This window comes from Cataglyphis hispanica, chromosome 16 (assembly GCF_021464435.1).
Source record: "Cataglyphis hispanica isolate Lineage 1 chromosome 16, ULB_Chis1_1.0, whole genome shotgun sequence".
Lineage (NCBI taxonomy): Eukaryota > Metazoa > Arthropoda > Insecta > Hymenoptera > Formicidae > Cataglyphis > Cataglyphis hispanica.
The window spans coordinates 760,529-778,403 of record NC_065969.1 but is presented as its reverse complement, the minus strand read 5'-3'; the positions used below and the strand labels follow the sequence as shown (position 1 = coordinate 778,403).

General features: G+C 24.4%; 1 protein-coding gene across 1 annotated transcript in view; it reads left to right on the top strand.

Moving 5' to 3' along the window:
* Positions 1-17,875, top strand: part of LOC126855609 (F-box only protein 21-like) — a 102,614-nt gene that overhangs the window by 28,097 nt on the left and 56,642 nt on the right. The window lies entirely within an intron of this gene.

Genomic DNA, 17,875 nt, shown 5'->3' with positions numbered 1-17,875 from the left:
AAATGATTTTGAAACTGAACTCTATTGGAAGCATAGTGACTACTTTCAAAAGTTATCTGTGTTAACGAAGAGATATACATAATTTTTTTAAAAATAATGTAAATATTTCAATGTTAAAAATTATAGCACCGTTTGAAACGAATACAACAATGTATGATATAATATAATTTATAAATATTAATATTTTACATACTATTTGAATTTTATCGACTTGAAATATCGGTGGCGATTTATCTTTTTATTTTGGCCTTATAACCTTTGGACAATATGGCTAATGATTCTGATTAAGTATTATGATCAAATGACAACATGATATATGTCAATCTCCAATGCACGAATATTCTCCGCTAAAAATCCGGAAGACATTCAAAACGTGGCGCTAAATTTATTGGAATCAAGCTCACTTATTTTAAAAAGGTGCTTGGAAAGAACATTACTGTTTAATTTTTTTTTCAACATTCTATATCATTGAAACAAAGCATTTTCGGATAGTTTATAAGAAATCTTTTTTTGTATTAACCAGAAACAGTTGTTTTTGTTGCGGCCGTTTTCACGCTCCTCCCGTGTTGCATCGAAATAATAAAATAATAAGAAAATTGAAAAGACGAAATAAGTCCGACCAATAACGCCCCTCTGGAGATTTCGGTATGGCTCTAATGTTTTGAGACTGGCGCGGATGCATTTTCCGCGTTCAGGGATCGGAGAGATCCAGTGGACGCGCGCGAGACGACAACGTTGTCTTTTATAATGTAAGACATTTATAATAAAAGCAAATGTGCGACAAGAGAAAAAGAGTGAAACAAACGGAGCCTATTTTTTCTAACGCTATGCTAAACAGAGAAAGAAATGAACTGTACAGATAGACAGAGAAAGAAAAGCACACTTTCTAGCTGTTTTTTATCTTGTCCGTTTTTTAACAATGCACTGAATATTCCAGTATAGAATAGAATTAATTGTTTCAATGAGCATTTGTATTTATTGTATCTCGAAACTTCACATTTTATACTACAATCATAATTAAATTATAATGTTAAAAGTTGTTAGTAAACAATATGTCCGCAGTAAAATAACAAAATCTTAAATTTCTTACATAATAAATTAAAAATGCAATATCTTTGAAGTTATTTTCTTATTATTAGCTTTTGCAATAACGTTTTGATAGGCGACCAAAATCAATTGAGAGAAGTTAAAATAAAAATTATAAAAACAAAAAAGTACTTTTAATAAAATTTCTTTTCCGAAAAGCTGTTATTCAATTTTGTTATTCATTGCTTCGCCGCGGACCGAGTATCAATTGACAGTGGGAGGCATTTTCGCGCCACGAGCTTTTCGCGGCACTTCGTTGGCTGATCTTTTAAAATTAATATTTTTTTAAATATTGAGAAAATCACAAAATGGTACAGGACTTTTCTATTCAGAATAACATCCTCTACCTTCCCTTAAAGGGTAATCCGCGAATTATCGGACACCCTGTATATATATATATATATATATATATATATATATATATATATATATATATATATACATTTCTCCCTACATATTGACTTGAATATAATAATATTTAATAGTTAGTTTAAAGTTTGGCCCTTTTTATCTAATTAAAAAAAATATTAAGTAAATATATGTAAAACCTAATATAAAATACAATATAAAATTTCATTTATAGAAAATATCATAAAGATTATTGAGTTTGAAGTACGTTGCTAAATTTAATGGTATTGTTCTAGAATTGTACATTTATGTTTTTATTTGATACATAATAATGGTTACCGAATTAAGGAAAGTATAGTCCTACATTTATATTAAATGTAGGACCATATCCTAAATTTGTATTGTGTGGGAAACATAATAAAATTAACGACAATATCAACAAGTTTACGGAGTAATAGGAAGCACTTCGCGAAACGCGATGGTATTTGATAACATTTTACTAGGCTTTCATTTGGTACATAAGAAGAGCCAACAAATCTAGAAAAGAATCATCCTACCATATTTTTAATCTCTTTTGGTAAACATTTCTCTATGTGATTTAAAATAAAATAAAATAAAATAAAATAAAAAACAAATTTTACATAATTGACAGATCATAAGAAATATCTGAATTATAAAAATGCTAATAATACTTATACTTTCTCCTACGTAACATATTTTATCATTTTCAGTAAGAATTAGGTAATACGGTTGATTGTCACCGGTAAAATCTGATCTGAAACATGTGCAAATTTCACATATGCAAATACGATGATTTTTGTAGTGTGTTTTGATGGCATAGATATGGAAACATATGACTCTTGAACAATTTTGCTTGGAAATTTGGATCATATTTAGAACAAGATTTAATTATTACATCCTCGTGATAACAGTTTTCTATGTGAGAAAGAAGATGAGCTGGCGATGAATGCTTTACAATCATTCCAATTGAAAATTTGTTATTTGTATTCATTTTCTTAACCGGTTGTTTTAATGCAATCTATGAAAAATATATAACAACAGAATTCAATCTTATCTTATCACTCTTATCGATATCTTATCAAGTAGTTTTTAAACTATTATTACTATTATAATGATTTAAGTTTTAGATAAAATTATAATCAACGTACTCTCTTTATATAGATTTATATATATATATATATATATATATATATATATATATATATATGTATATACATACGCATATTTAAATATAATATATTATATTATACAATGTATAATAAAGTACCTTTATTGTTTCTGTAATACTTCTGTACTGAGCTCTAATATTTTTATATTGCCCTAAATTGTTTAAATTTTGGCTTTCATAATTATATAGGATTTCAGACAGGATATTTAAATTTCTTTTAAAAACTATGTTATTATCTGACAGTTGAAGTATGAAACGTGACATCATCAATCAAATATTATCTGAAAAAAAACCCAGATTTATAAGCAAAATTTAATTACAAATATGAACGTAAAAAGAATTTTATTATTTTTATACATTGTGTGTGTGTGTGTGTGTGTGTGTGTGTGCTCATTATACAATTTAATTTATTTATCTATTATTTATAAGATCTATAATTGAGAAATTAATCTCAATAATTGAAAAATTATTTTCTTCATTAACAAAATAAATGGAAAAAGTTGTCAACCTGTATATTATTAAATGAACGATTTTCAGAATTGGAATTTTTGTCTGTTCTTTTGTTTATTTGAATACGCTCTTCATTCAAATCACTGAAAATAATAAAAAAATACATTTATATGTACATATATATATTATATATATATATATATATATATATATATATATATATATATATATGTACATATAAATATATTCATATACGTATATATACATGTACGCAAATACATATATAAAGAGTATTCATCGATATCAAAAATTTCTCTAGCATTAATAATAAGTTGATTAAAAATGTTATATATAAATTTGTATCTCAAAGTTATTACGTAAAATTGCATGTAATTTTTTTTATATACATATATAGATAAATATATAATTAACTTTTATTTTGTTTATCTAATAGATATGTTTATTTATGTGAATATGTATATAAAATAAATTTAAAAAATCTAATTTTATAAAAGAGATCTAGTGCTGGAATTATACTTACATTTCTGCTATGAAATAAATATAATCATCAAACATTGATTTCAAAAAACTGCATATGCCAAATCTTCTAAGCACGCATTGACAAGTAATAACTATTAGATAATATTCAAAACGTTCTGAAATCTATATATTATAAATTATATAAAAATTTTATATTATGCAAATATTTATATAAAATATAAAAGACAATTATGCTCGTGCAGTCCATAACTAATTATAATTTAATAAAATTTAAAATATAAATTACATTATCTAGAAAATTTTCTTGTATATTGAACGTCATAAATAGTTGACGTAATTTATTGACTATTATGGATCGGAAATATAGAGATAAAAATATTTTGGATTTATCATCCATTAGCTGGATTGTTTCTGTTCCTTTCCAGAAATGATCAATGTTGTTATCTTTCCAAAAAGAAATTTGCTCAGTAGATGTCGTGAATATTCGATGTATAGAATGTTCATTCTTAAGGCGGTGTAGTACTTCTTGCTCAATATCATCTAGCCATTCTTTTATGACTGAGCAAGATATATTTGACTCAAAATATTTGGCTACAATAATAAATAACTCTTCTAAAAACTGCTTTTTCCTTGGTTTATTCATAAAATTGGATATTTTATATATAAATCGATATTGTTTTAGACAATTGAATATTAGATCAAAGTTATATCTAAATGTCAAATTGTTCAACCTGAAAAAAAATTATCTATTAATTGTATAATAACTACATCAATTTATAATGCTAATAGCAATTTAGTTAATTAAATTTTACCACGGTAATTTTGCACGAATAATTTATTTTTACTCATCCAAAAGAAAGTTATAAATTATAGAATTTTTAATTATGGAATGCAGAAGACATTCCATTTTCTTTTTTTTTTTTGTATCCGTTAACTTATCTTCCGACATCAAAATCACATAATTTAGTAGCTCTTTCATACATTTCATTCCTGGTACTTTAATTATTAATTCTTCAAAATGTAAATTGTTAAAAATTACCTATGGATCGTACCTATTGTTTGCAATAGGACATCTAAAAGTAAAATAAACAATTCTCAAGAATTATGATAAATGTGACTACATAATAAATGACAATTTGAGCTATAAACTTTATTTGATCAATATACTCTTTAAAAAAAAAATATATATATATATATATATATATATATATATATATAAGGATTAAATAAGAGAAATATAAGAATTATAGAAATATGAATAGAAACATATACATATTTAATGGAACATACATTAATTTTTTTAATCAAATCATTTTTTTAACTACCAAATTAAATAATTAACCATTAATCAAATTAACAATAAATCAAAAAGTGACAATCTGTAGATATACAATATAGTACAATATGTTATCGAGTTTAAACGTGTAAGGATATTTTTAATCCACACGTGCTATTAAAATAAAAAGAGAAACTGAAAGAAAATTTTAAAATAAACAACGCACTTCATCTTTAATATCTCTAAGTAGTTCTGATTACACAATGTTTTATAAAATTGTAAAAAAATGTACAGAAAATTTTAAGAGAAAAATACGGTTATATCATAAGTCCTAAAAAATATAATCATTTATGAAAATTAAAAATAATATTATATAAGTAAATGTCGAAACAAATCAAAAATTATAAAACAAATGAATGAAAAGTATTTTTTATTTAAATATTATGACAAATTGCTATAGATTAATATTTACACATAATTGTATTATTGCAAATTTAAAAATTAAAATATTAAAAATTGTAACAGCATTTGATTTATTCATGTTTTTCACTGTGTGTAAAATGAAGTTCTTATTAAATGATGCTTGGATGTAATCGACGAATTTTATCACGAATCAAGTTTTTAAACGCGTTATAATTTTAACTTTACTAGATTTCAATTTTTTACAATTATATTATATTGTAACATCAGAAACGTACTCAATTTACTCTTAACAAGAATGCGCACACAACTTAAATTAATAAAATAACAATATAATTATTTTAATTTTACATTTTTAACATTTCTTTTAGCGAAGATGCTTTATTGTGTGACACGAATCGAGGATAAAACAAGTATAAATAAATTAATATAAAGAACTCATAAATAAAGAAATACCTGTCATAATATTTCATTTCTCAAAAATTGTTAGGCAGTGTTATCTGACGAAATCTTTTAAACGTAGGTTGAAAATTCACAACATTTTCCAAGCTGATACTCTTCATTTCTAGAATGATGATAATCACCTCATCGGGCAAGTGAGTTATCGTAGTCATCATTGAAAAAAATTTAACGATATACAAAACAACTGGCAACTATCTAATTATTTATTAGTTTTGTATCAGTAATTTTATTAATATACTTATATATGTAACAAATCACATATGTTTGCAAGCAAAATTTATCATAGTTCTTAGGACTGTTCCCATGCATTCATTTCGTTTCATATAGTCTAGATGCATATAGCAAAGATGCACTTTGTTTCGTATTAAAAACGTTTTGAAACGTCAGAGTGTAAAGGAAACATAGATTTTTTTTGGTTTTAATTGTCAGTGAAATCACTAGGACAGACCAAGAAAGAATAATTCTTTGAAGAAAAATTTCGAGACTATTTCTTTTCATTCTTCTTGCGATTGAAAAAGATTTCTCGCTCTTTTGATTTTCAGTTACACTTGTATTGTTTTTCTGCTATTCAATGAAAGAATAAGGAAAAGATAGTGTGCAGTTTAGGTAATTTGGAAAGCAGGCAGAGATTGTTGGGTTTGGATTTTCTTTCAATTTTGTTTGCTGAGTCCGAAGTTAGTAAAAATAATCGAAGAAAAATTTTGAGACAGAAAAAATTTTTAAATAGAAAAAAGTCTCGGTTGATTTTATCGTCTTTTTGAGCCATCACGGCAATTTTTTTTATAATTAGTATTAATATAACATTTTAATATAATTTTTTATAATTTTTTATAAAGCAATTTGTTTTTATTAAAATCATGACTTTTTTACTTGCATTAAAAAATAAATTATTTATTTTTTATTTTTGTAGAGGACTTATTTTTTTTTATAGTGACATAAAAAGAAAAATGTTAAGGGTATTGCATATATACTTACATTTTATAGAACGCGGGCTTTTTAAAAAAATGATGTATATTTAAACATGCGATAAGTAAAGATTAAATGCGATAACTAAAAATAAAACAATAATTATAAACAAAAATAATTTTTATGCTTTATAAATTATTGATGTCAATAATGCTTAGAATAGATAGATAAAAAAAAGTATACAGTATACAAAAAGAATGATTTATACAAGTGGAAAATAACAGCGAAATATTCTTTTAATTTGAATATAATTTTTATAATATATTTAACAGTGTGCTCTCTATTACACTGGAAAGCTTCATTTATAGATAAAAGCAATTATGACAAGTAAAAGAAAGAAAGACAATTAAAATTTATTTTTTTCTAATGCTACGCTAAAGTGAGAAATAAATTAATTATACAGATGAACAGAGATAAGAGAACACACTTTCTATCTGTTTTTTTTTTTTGTATCCGCAATGCACTAAACATTTCGGTATAAAATAAATTAATTGTTTTAATGAGCATTTCTATTTGTGTATCTCGAAACTTCAAGCTTTATATTTTGATTTTATACAATCGTATTAAATTATGATGTTAAAAGCAAGTTGTTAACAAACAATATATCCGCAGTAAAATAACAAAATCTGAAAATTTTTTTACATTACTTATTTGAAAATTACATCTTTTATTTGTTTTTCCCTCTATTTGTTTGTATACTTTTTGTCTTTATAATTTTTTTTTATTTTTATATAAAAGATTTGTCAAAAATCTGCATTTACAATGTTTTAAAATTTAAATTGAGAAAACTTTTCAACAGTATTGCATTTTTTATTTTAATTTTTTTTTAATTTTATAAAACGGTGCATATTTTCAAAAATATTGATTGCTTACTAATTAATTTTATTAAAATTTATATATTCTCAATCTTAAATTGACATTATTTTCTATTGCTATAATAATTTTTATAAAAGAAAAATTGTTTGCGGAAGGTTTTTTTATACAGAAAACATTGAAATTCTTTATTTACATATAATAATTATTTAAAATTTTTGCATTTTATTATTTATCTAAAAGAAATTTTATATATAATAGATATAACAATTAATATGAAAATTAATATGTAATTAAATTTAAAGAAAATATTAGCATTAAAGAAAACATCAAGATTATCGAATGTGAAATTCGGTGCAAAATTCAATGACATTTTTCTAGAATTATACATTAAGTGTCCATTTAATGAAAATCACGGAATTTAAAAAAGTATCATCCTATCTCCAAATTATAAATCTTGTTTGGAAAACATATTCCTATATAATCTAAAAAAAAAGAAACATAAATCTTACATTACAAATATGATAGGTCATAAAATATATGTGATTTATAAGAGTGCTATTAATATTTATATCTTCTTTTACATAACATATTTTATTATTTTCGATGAACATTACATATAAGTATATAAGATTTAATGTGGAAATTACTTTAACGACATAATCAACTAAATTACGGAGTAGCAAGATGCACTTCGCAAAATGCGATGGCATATTGTTTGATAACAGTTTTGCTAGCCTTCATTTGATACATAGGAAGAGCCATCGAATCTAGAAAAGAATTGTCCTATCTCCATATTATTAATCTCTTTTGGCAAACATCTCTCTATGTGATCTAGAATAAAAAAAAATAATAATTTTATATACAAAGATAAAATCGATTATGAAACATATGCAATTTATAAGAATACTATAAATACTTTCTCTTCATATTTTCTCTCACGTAACATATTTTATCATTTTCGGCGGGAATTATGTAGTGCGATATAACGTCACTAATATATTTTGATATGAAACTCGTGCAAGATGCACACAAGCAGATACGATAATTTTTATAGCGATGACGTAGATACGGAAATGTACGAGATTTCGTTAATTTTGCCTGGAAATCCAAATCACATACAAGATGCCATCCAATTATTACGCCTTCGTGATAATTCGTTTCGTTTTGAGGCTCGAAAAAAGATTGCGGTAAATGCTTTACAATCATTCCAATCGAAAATTTGTTATTTGCATTCTTCGTCTTAGGTTGATGTTGTACTGCGATCTATAAAAAATATAACAACAAAATTTAATCAGTATCTTATTAAGCAGTTTCAAAACTATTGTAACTATTATAACGACTCAAGTTTTAGATAAAATTATAATCAACACACTCTTTTTATACATAGATTATTATATATATGCATATTTAAATATAATATATTATACGATGTAACAAACTATCTTTATTGATTTTGTAATGCTTATGTACTGAGCTTCAATATTTTTATTTTGTTGCTCTAAATTGTTTAACTTTTGACTTTCATAATTATGTAGAATTTCTGACAAGAATATTTAAATTCCACTTGTGAAATATATTATTGTCTGTCAGTTGAAGTATGAAATGTGACATCACCAATCGTATTATCTAAAAAAAAAAGATGTGTAAACAAAATTTGATGAACAAGAACATATAAAAGATATCATTTTTTTTCTAACATTGTTTATTATAAAATTTGATTTACTTAACGTATTATTTAAGATCTATATAAATAATTGAGAGATTGTCCTCCTCATTTATTCTTCCCATACAACCGCTAAAATTAATATAAACTACTTAAAAAAGTGTCAATCTGTACAATATTATGTAGACGATTTTCAAAATTGGAATTTTCTATTCCTCCATTTATTTGAACATGCTCTATATGCAACTCTCTTCTAATACCGAAAATAATAAAAAAATATAAAATTTATCTGTAATATATATATATATATATGTATACATACATACATATATAAAGAGTGTTTATCGATATCATAAATTTCTCTAGAAATTAAATGATTAAAAATGTTTCATACAATCTTTACCTCAAAAGATAGAGCCACAAATTATTTATGTGAATATGTTTATAAAATAAATTAAAAAATCTAATTTAAAATAAAAGAGCTGAAAGTATACTCATATTTGTATTACATAAATGTAATTATCAGGTCTTGATTCTAAAACGCTGCATATGCTAAGTCTTCTAATTACGCAGTGACACGTAATAACTATTAGATAGTTTTTAAAATGTTTTAAAATCTGTGTTATAAATTATATTAGAAAAATTATATTATGTGAATATTTATATAACATGTAAAAGACAATTACTGCTCGTGCAGCGCACAACAATATATAATTATAATTTAGTAAAATTTAAAATATAAATTACATTATTCAGAAATTTGTCTTCTATATTTAATGTTATCAATAGTTGATGTAATTTATGGACTATTGAAAAATCTACAGATAAATATGTTTTAAATATATCATCAATTTGGATTGCATCTGTTCCTTTCCAGAAATGATCATTAATATTGTTATTTCTCCAAAAAGAAATTTGCTCAGTAGATGTGAATATTGGATGTGTAGGATGTTCATTTTTAAAGCGGTATAGTACTTCTTGCGCAATATCATCTAGCCATTTTTTATGACTGAGCAAGGTACACTTGATTCAAAATATTGGGTTATGATAACAAGTAACTCTTCTAAAAGCTGTTTTTTCCTTAGTTTATTCATAAATTTGGATATTTTATATCTAAACCGATATTGTTTTAGACAATTGAATATTAGATCAAAGTAATATCTAAATGTCAAATTGTTTAGCCTGAAAAAGATTATATATTAACTGTATAATAATTACATTAATTTATAATGCTAATAGCATTTTAGTTGTTTAAATTTTATCATGATAATTATGCACGAATAATTCGTTTTTACTCATCCAAAAGAAGTAATAGATTATAAAATTTTTAATTACGCAGAAGACATTCCAATTTATTTTTTTCCGTGCCCGACAACTTATCTTCCGACATCAAAAACACATAATTTTGTAGTTTTTTCATACATTTCATTCTTGCTCTTATTTGTTCTTCAAAATGCAAATTGTTAAAAATTTTTTCTTTTTGTCTATGTCGTACTTATTGTTCGCAATAAGACATCTAAAATTGGAATAAACATTTCTTAAAAATTGTGATAAATGTAGTATTTTAATCTTTGATATCTCTAAATAGTTTTGATTGCACATATTGCTTCATAAAATTGTAAAAAGATTGAACATAAAATTTTAAGAAAGATATATGATTATATCATAAGTCCTAAAGAATGTAATTATTTATGAAAATTGAAAATAATATTATATAAGTAAATCTCGAGACAAATAAAAAATCATAAAACAATAAATGTAAAAAAAGTATTTTTTTATTTGAATATTACACAAATTGTTATAGATTAAAATGTATACATAATCATATTATTACAAATTTAAAACTTAAAATATTAAAAATTGTAACAGTATTTGATTTAGTTTCTTCATGTTTTACACAAAGTTTAAAATAAAATTCTTATTAAATGATGCACAGCTTGGATGTAATCGACAAATCTTTTAATTTTTAGACTAATCAAGTCTTTAAACGCGTTGAAATTTTAGTTTTACTGGATTTTGATTTTTTACAGTTATACGCACGCAATTTAAATTAATATGACGACAATTATTTTAATTTTAACTTAATTAATTAAATTAAATTAAATAATTTTAAGTTAATTTAATTAAATTTTAATTTTAAGTTAATTTTAAGTTAATAATTATTTTAATTTTACCCTTTTTCGCATCATTTTTTTCGCAAACGTGTTTTGTTAACTGATACAAATCGAGTAAAATAAATATAAATAAATTAATATAAGAAACTTATAAATAAAAATATATCTGCAATAATATATCTTTTCAAAATTTATTGGGCAATATTGTTTGCTGGAATCTTTTACATGGACTTGAAATTCACGATATCCTCCAAGTTGACATTCTTTATTTCTAGAATGATGATAATCACATTGTCGGGCAAATGTATTATTGTAGCTATCAGGAAAAATTTAATTGATGTACAGAACAACTGCCAACAAGCCTAATTATTTACTGGTATTGTGTCACTAATTTTATTTATAAATTTATATATATAACAAATCACACGTGGGCACACAAAATTTATTGTAGCTTTTAAGACTGTCCCCATGCATCTATACGTTCATTTCATTTTTTATAGTCTAGCGTATAGCAAAGATGCACTAATTCCGTGTTAAGAACGCTAGAAATTTTCCAAACTGAAACGTTAGAATTACCAATCAGAATAAAAAAGATATAAATTTCTTGGTTTTGATTGATCAGTGAACCCATAAGAGCAAAAACAAGAATTAAATTCTTTGAAGAAAAATTTCGAGACTATTTTTTTTCACTCTTCTTTCGATTTGAAAAGATTTTGCGCTCTTCTAATGTTTAGTTATATTTGTATTGTCATTCTGCTATGCAATGAAAGAATAAGAAAAGGATAATGTGCAATTTGGGTAGCTTGAAAAAACAGGGATCGTTGGCTTCGCTTTCTCTTTTAATTTTGCTTGCTGAATCCAAAAATTGTAGTAAAAATTATCTTAGTATTTAAAAAAAATTTTGAGACATTTTAAACAAAAAAAAGTATTGGTTGATTGTATCATTTTCTCAAGCCATCACAACAAATTTTTTACATATATGCATGCATTTCATAGAAGGCGGGCACTTTTTAAAAAGCAATGTATATATAAACGTGCAATAACCGAAAATAAATGAATAATTATAAACAAAAATGATTTTTATGATTTTATAAGATTTTAATGATAATAAAGCCAAGATAAAAAAAAATATACAACATATAAAAACAATAAGTCACAACATACGGAAAACAACAGTGAATATATTTTTAATTTATGTGTAGTGAGTATAACTTTTATAACAAATTCAATAGTGATATTTCTATTATACTGGAAAGCTCATTCATAGATAAAAGCAATTATGACGAAAAAAAAACCAATTTATTCTTATTTTTTTTTCTAATGCTCCTCTAAAGCTAAAGTATTAAAACACGTTGAATTTTATTATTTTTAATAAGGATTCCCAATAGTTCTCGTCAAGCTCAGCACATATATGCAATCTTGAAGCGATATTCCAACAAAAATTGTTTAAAAAATAATAAACTAACTCTTGGGAACTCTTCATAAAAATATTTCTAAAGCATAGAACTCTAATAGAATTATCATTCTAACTGCAAAAAATCATCAGCATGACACATTTTCACTGAATGTCGTGCTGGGCGTAAATATTAAAAATTCATTAAAAATTAGTAATTTATGGAATATCGCTCCGAAATTACATATATATGTTGACTAGAACTATCGGGAATTCTTATGAAAAATAATAACATTTAACGCATTTTAGTACTTTAGAGGGAAGCGTTTCGTGCTAAGCATGAATATTAAAAATTTATTAAAAATTATTAATTGGTGGAATATCGCTCTGAAATTGCATATATATGCTGAGCTTAACTAGAACTATTGGGAACTCTTGCCAAAAGTGATAAAATTTAACGCGTTTTAGTACTGTAGAGAGGAGGGTGTCGTGCTAGATTCGGGAAGTTAGCATGACGTTTTTTCAATTTCGATTTTTTAATATAAGGAATGCGGAACTTTTTTTAATTTTTATCATAAACTATAGAACTATGAAAAATGCTATTAGAACTCTTAATATTTTTTTGAAATTCGTAAAACGTCGTGCCAACTTCATAGACACGCTGAGCAGTCCAATATAGAAAAAGATTAATTATATCAACGAACATTTTTATGAATCTCAAAACTTCAAACCTTACTTTTTGATTTTTTATTATAATCGTATTAATTTGTAATATCAAAAACAAATTATTAAGGAGCAATGTGTGTGTAGTAAAGCAAAATTTTAAATTTTTAACATAATAAGCTACAAATGCAATAGCTTTAAATTTATCATTTTACTATTAGTTTTTTTAAAGCGTTTTGTTAGGCGACAAAAATCAACTGCATAAAATTAATATAAAAGATGTGAAAACGAAAAAGTAGCTCTGGTAAAATTTTTTTTCCGAAAATCTGTTATTCAGTTTATCTGGTAATCTTTTGTATATAGAGATAAAACTTATTGTATATTTTTAATGCTGATGTTCATGTTTTTTAAAATGATAGTAATTATTGTTTTGTTTTTACAAACATTCTATTGTAGCTATTGTGGAAAAAATTCAACAATGTGCAAGAGCTTGCAATAAATGTTGTTTTATTTTGTGTTATTAATTTTTGATAGAGTTTTGCTAGGTTTTTATTTGGTACATAATAAAAAGCCATAGAATTTAGAAAAAAAAGTGTTTTCTCTCCATATTATTTGCTCTTTTTGTAAATATTTTTCCATATCAAAAATAAAAAAAAAGTTTTGATTTGACAGATTTTTATTTAAAACGCATACAAAGTGTACACATGCGATAACTTTTGTAACAATGGCATAGTTTATAAAAGTCTAGTTTACTTGGAAACAAAAATTTTGAAATATTTTTCTATACGCATGTGTGAGTATATGTGACACGCACATATCCACTCACATATGTATACCTTATTATATATATGTATATATTAAATATATGAAACATAATTTGTTGACTATTACAAATTCGTAACCAAGATATGTATTATATAATGTGTTACATATTGTATTATATCAAATATATTCATAATTTGTATTGTTTCTATTGAAATTTCTCAGAAATAATCATCAATACTTATCTCTTCAAAAAGAAAATTGCTCTAAACATCATGCGTATTGAAATTGCAGGATTTTTATTTTTAAGGCAGTATAATACTTCTTGCGCGATGTCATCTAGCTATATTTTTATAATCACAAATCAAGGCTGTCAAATAACACATAATGCTAACAGTATTGCTTGAAAATGGCTTTTTCTCCACAAATTCATTTATGTATATGTATATTAGCGTAAGCTTTCGAATATTAAGCTAAAGTTATATATACGTTTAAAATTGTTTAGCCTGAAAAAAGATCATACATTAATTGTACAATAATTACTAATTAATTTATAATGCTCTAATAGTATTTTAGTTTATTGAAATTTACCATGGTAATTCTGTATAAATAATTTAATTAATTTGGTCATCCATAAGAAAATAATAAAGCGTACAAACTTCAACTACAGAATGTATAAGACATCGCAATGTTTCTTTGTTTACATTAGAGAACGTATTTGCCGACATCAATAAAATCTTGTAACAGTTTCATGTATTTTAATCCTGTTATTATTTGTTCTTTAAAATCCAAATGATCAAAAATTCCCTTTTTTTCGTCTGCATTATACCATTTTTTCGCTCTAGGACATCTAAAATTAAGATTTATCAATTATTAAGAATTACATAAAGCAATATCACAATATGCGCTATTATATAAATATTATTTGATAAATATACTTTTTTTTAATAGTACACATTTTTTTAATTATATGCATATGAATATTTGAAACAAATTAATAAAATTGTAAATATTATATATGTAATATAAATCTTTTTTATTTTATAGAAATATTTTATAGAGATACATTTGTAGAGATTACCATTTTATAGAAATACTTCTTTATTTTTTATTTTATATTATATATGTAATATAAATTTTTATATTTTATAGATACATAAATATTAATTTTATTAATTATATAAATTGTGATTATTGCAATAGAGTAAAGAATAATAATCTGTAAACATATATGCGATACAATGTGTTACTAAGACTAAACATATATGCGATACAATGTGTTACTAAGACTAAACATATAAAGATACTTTTAATGTGCGCGTACAATTAAAATAAAAAGGAAAACTAAAAAATTTAAATAAAGAAAGTATTTAATTTTAAATATCTTTTAATAATTAAAACTTATTGTCATGCTTTATAAAAATATGATACATATAAAATTTGCAAACTGTTAAGAAAAAGGTTATATCATAAGTCTTAAAGAATATAATTATTTATAAAAATTAAAAATAATATTAAATAAGTAAATCTCAAAACAAATTAAAAATCATGAAACAAACAAATGTAAAAAAGTGTTTTCTTATTTGAATATTATTACAAATTACTGATCAAATCAATTACTAATAAAATCTTTGAATACATTAAGATTTTACTCTTACAAGATTTAATTCTTTATAATAACATTTTTACAGTCATATTAAATTGTATCATCAATAATATACTAAATTTGCATTAATTTAATAGGCGCATATCCATATGCAAACACATACATGTATATAAATTTAAATTAATAAAATAACAACGTAATAATCGTAACTTTACTTTTTTACTATTTTTCTGTGACGGTGCTTTGTTGAGTGACCGAATATAAAATAAAATCAAATTATTAAAGAAATTAAATAAAGAACTTATAAATAAAAAACACTCTTGAAATTATTTTTTTCCCAAAATTTGTTGTAGAATGTTATCTGTTGGAATCTTTTACATGTCGATTGAAAATTTATGATATTCATCCACGTTGATGCTCTCATTTTCTAGAATGATGCTAATCACTTCTTCGGGCAAGTGTGCTATTGTAATCATCGTTAAAAAAATTTAATTAACAATCCAACAAAACAGCTGGCAATCAGTCTAATTATTTATTAGTTTTGTATCACTAATTATTTCTATGTATTTTGTATCACTAATTATTTCTATGTATTTTGTATCACTAATTATTTCTATGTATTTTGTATCACTAATTAAGTATAAGCATATAAAAGTTTATAGCTTCTAGGACTGTCGCTATGCGTCTGTAATGTTTATTTTGTTTCATATAGTCTATACTTAGACCGAACGACATTCGGTCGAACTCATAATGTCCAAAAGGGGTAGTAAAAGCTGTTTTATGCCCATCTTAAGGATTCATCTTTATTTGATGAAATCCGGACATTAAATCGCATACTGAAAAGTATCGAGCTCCTAATTGATCCAATATATCGACGATATGTGGCAGAGGATATGCATCTCCGATAGTTTTATCATTTAAAGCGCAGAAGTCTAATACCATTCTCCATCGTTTATTTCTTTTAGAATCTTCCTTTTTTGGTACAATTCATATAGGAGTGTTAAATGGTGATTGTGAATGTTTTACAATCCCTCCTTCCAGGAGTTCTTCTACCTGTCTGTTTATTTCCTCCTTATGAGTTTGTGAAAATCAATACTGGCGTGTGTTTATCGGCTGGTCATCCGTGGTTGTTATTCGATGTTGTAATACATGTGTTGCGGTTAATTTTTCTCCAGGAATATGAAATCGATCTTGGCTTCTCATTATCAATTTAGTAACGTTTTCTTTTTCTGTTTTGTTCAAATGCTCTAATCGTAATGATTCTATAATTTTAGTAAGTCGATCTTCTTTGTTTTCTTCAGAGATTGTTAGAAAATTGTTTAGACTATAATTCACAACTTGTTGATTTCTTTTATATCTCGTTTAGCGTTTTCGCATAGATTTTTCTAAAATTTCTTGAGATTTATTCAATAAGGATGTAAAAATTTTTGAAGACGGTTTATTTTTGTTTTTATTTTTTTGTAGACTTAAATTTTCAATGTTTATATTACATTTTCGTGCCTCTTCAAGGAGGTCTTTTATTGAAACATGAGAGGTTTTTACTTCTCTTCTAATTATGATTTTCTTTTGCAAATAATCCAATCTTAGGAAATTTAGTATATAGGGAGGATAAAAAATTTCTCCCTTTTTTGGAATAGAAATGTGTCGAGTTACGTAGTGAGGTTTAACAATATTCCTCCTCGCAATTGATGGAGCTAGGATATTCTGTCGAGGAAACTTCCCTCCAAAATCCTAGAATTATCCCCTTCTTAAGAGGTTTGGAAATTTCTCTCTTTGAAGGTTTTTGAATTATTAAAATTTTTAGGACAGGTTTGGTAACTTCCTCCTCCAGGACTGGTTAGATTTATTAGATTTTCGGGAGAGGTTTGATAATTTTCCTCTCCAAGGATTTTTGATTTAATCATTTAATTTTGTATTTTTCCTCTGGATTTTATTTTTTATTTTATTTTCATTATTAATTTTATTTTGATTTATCATTTTTTCTTTGTCTTCATGGTTAAGTTCTTTGATAATTCTTTCTTCATTTTTGTTTTCATTTATTTTATTCTTATAATTATCGAATTCATCATATATAAATGCGTAATTAGTTCCGTCTTTTTCCTTATTCGTTTGTTCTCCGTAATTAATTTTTTTTTCTTTTTCCTTATTTGTTTGTTTTTG